This window comes from Triticum dicoccoides, chromosome 6A (genome assembly GCF_002162155.2).
Source record: "Triticum dicoccoides isolate Atlit2015 ecotype Zavitan chromosome 6A, WEW_v2.0, whole genome shotgun sequence".
Taxonomy (NCBI): domain Eukaryota; kingdom Viridiplantae; phylum Streptophyta; class Magnoliopsida; order Poales; family Poaceae; genus Triticum; species Triticum dicoccoides.
The window spans coordinates 356,621,384-356,624,724 of NC_041390.1; positions in this window are offsets into that span (position 1 = coordinate 356,621,384).

Here is a 3,341-nt window from a genome sequence, read left to right on the forward strand (position 1 = left end):
GGAGTGAAATAGACACGTCCCGTGGAGTGATGATGCGCGGGGCGTCAGAGTGAAGTAGACTCATCCCGCGGTGTGGCGAGGCGCGCGGGGCGTCAGAGTGAAGTAGACGCGTCTCGCGGAGTGACGATGTGTGGTGGGCGTCGGAGTGAAGTAGACGCATCCCGTGAAGTGATGATGCGCGGGGCGTTGGAGAGAAGTAGAAGCGTCCCGCGTTGTGGCGAGGCACGCTCGATATCGGAGTGAAGTAAACGTGTCCCGTGGAGTGACGATGCGCGGGACCTTCGAGTGAAGTAGAGGCGTCCAGCAAAGTGGCTACGCGCGGGGCGTCCGAATGAAGTAGACGCGTCCACGAAGTGGTGACACACAGGGCATCCGAGTGATCCAACACTCGTCCGAGTGCATAGGGTACGACCTGTACGTCATGCATGTCCGAGTGATGTGTCTCAACCCGCCCGAGTGAAAAATACGCAGGAGACCTGCACATACTCAGTTCAACTGGCCTGGTGAAACTCGGAGGTCATGGCAAAGCATTAATGCTAATTACATGAGTTTTGAAAATGTGGTAACAGCAAATGGTATTAGCATGCAATGATGGCCGCACGCTTCGGTTTTGCATGCTACGAATCAAGTCCCCATTCAGTGCTGGCTGCAGTTACGGCGTGCATGGGCTGATGCGTTATATACTCAGTTAATGGCATCGTAGCCTAACCGATTGAGTAGCTACAATTATGGCATGTATCGGCTGCTGCGTTATGTACGCAGTTAAGGGCTCAGGAGCCTAACCGATCCAGTGTACATGCAGCCAGGAAGATGGAAGAAAATATTTTGCATGCATGGATGCGTATGGATTAGTATTAATTAGAGGAGGAGAGAGAGAGATATTACGACCTGGTGCGGATGCCGGAGGAGAACTCCGCTGCGGCGGAAACGGCCGGTCTGGCCGGAACCGGAGGCAGCCGAGAGGTGGTGACGAGGTCGACGAGCGGCTGGGCTGCAGAGATGCGGGCGGACGCTGCCAAGGGCGAGATTGACGCAGGCACCGATGGCCGCGTTTCATTGCTTGGGGAGCCAGAGCTGTGCACCGGCCGGAGCCGCGTTTCGATGCCGGCGGAGCTGAGCCGAGTGCCAATAACCGGGCCTTGTCCCCAAGGAGCCGGGTCGACCGCCGGTCGTCGTGCTTCGCCGGCCGAGGAACCAGGCCAAGCGTTAGCGGCTGTGCATGGGTCAGCGCTCGGCGATGGCGTTCGTAGATGAGGACGAGATGACGACGGGCGGACAACGGCGCTTCATCGTCCTGGAGCTGATCCACCAATCGGTCCAAAAGATAACAAAGAATCGTTAGATCAATTGTATGAGCTCGTTTGCATACAAGAAGAACAAACAATCATTAGATCAATTGTTGATTGTAAAGGAGACAAGATGAGATGAGCAACTCCCTGATTCTTTCATATGATGAGGAGTTGTCCTCCTGTAGATGGTGCGATGGCCGGGACTCCAATGTCAATTTGTAGCGATGATTTTTTGATCTCCGGAGATCATCCCAAGAAAGCTTGGGTTACCTGCCGAAATTAGTCTATTGCCAGCGATTCAAGAAAAACCCATTTGCATCATGGCTCGACAGACGCCATGCCCCACGGTGGGCACCAACTGTCGTGGGAATGATTCCGACAATAATAAGGTATAGGGTAACGGAGCATGATCTATCGAGATGCATATGGGTGACACTATGGTTTTAGCGAGTTCAGGCCTCTCACGGTGGAGATAACGGCCCTACGTCTCGTGCTCCGGAGAGGCTTTGTATTATCTCAGTATGTATCCGGAGATTACAATATGTGTTTGAGAGAGAGCGGGAGAGAGAAGAATGGATCTCCATGCCTTAAGCTAAATGGTGAGAAAAGAGGGAGAGAGGTGGAAGAAAAAAATCCCCCGAGTCTAGTGGTGGGGGTGGCTTATATAGAGTGCGCCACCCCCACACCTCCTATGTTACAAAGCGAGGGCGTTAAAGCCATAACTCTGCCTACTACTAAGATGCTGCTTCGAGTGCCTTGTCGACTGCTGGTCTTCGCATATCCGAGTGAGATCAGGTGCTCCGAGTGGAATGAGTTGGTCGAGTAGTTCTTGTCGTCGCAGTGACTTGATGGTCATCCGAGTGGATAGTATGTCTGTATGAAATTTATCTGGACCCACATGCTGTGTGGACCCCATGCTTTATGATATTTCGACCTTTCGTGGGCCTACATATTATGTGTATCCCCAACAGACCCTTCTTGCGACAAAACCAGTATGCGGTTATGCCTCTAAGTCGTGCCTCGACACGAGGGAGCTATAGCCGCATCGTGGGCGTTACACTGGGTACCTTCGTAGAAATCTCCGCTCCTCTCGGGAGGCCGCTCCCTCGGGAGGTCTTGGTGTCGTCCTCCTCGCAAGTCCAGGGACCTCGCGAGGGTCTTGTCTTGCCGGTCTTGCAAATGGGCCGTACCAGGCCCTTGAGGGAGCCACGCCATGCACCGCAGCCATACAAGTCTGCATACCCTGGTTCCCAGAATGCCGACAGTAGCCCCCGGGCCCAAGGTGCACTCGGGCTAGCTTTGAGGAGAAGCAAAGGGGAAAGGGAGACCCGCCATGTGTCCCAACCGCCTACGGGCTAGGCCGACGCCTGGCACTTGACGGGACACAGACGCCTCTACTTCGCCACATCACCCGGGAAACCGTCCGGGCTGTTAAAAGGTTGGCGCATGCCTCCAGAGCCATCATTGCCCTGCTGCACGCTTGCCTTCTGGTCCTCCTCCTCCTCGCAAGCTTGTTCCTTCTTTGCCAAATTCCGCACCAGCTCAAATTCGCCTCGTCGCCATGGCCCCCAAGAAGAAGAGGGGTAAGGCCCCGGCTACGGCGGAGCCCCCAGCGGGGCCGGATCCCGACTTGGGCTGGTCCACCATGATCAACCACAAGGGGCTGGACAAGGTCCGACATGCGATTGCTGCCGACTCCAATGACTGGAATGCGTTGAAGATCTAGACAGCCTCCCGGCTTCTAACCGACATCGAGGACACCAACATCCCTTATCATCTTCACGCCCTTTTTGCTAGCCTGTTACCGTTGTTCTCCGATTTCTTCAATTTCGTGCTCACGCACTATCAAATCCATGCGCTGCATCTAGATCCTGGGTCCGTCATTCTCCTCTCCGCCTTCACGTTCTTGTGCGAGGCCGTCGTGGGGATTGTCTCGTCCGTGGCCCTGCTCCGCCACTTCTTCTCCCTCTAGTTGGTTGAAGGCAAGCAACACTCGGGTGCCTGTCGCTTCAAGCGGTGGCGGCGACTGCATGCAACAGCATCGACACCTCA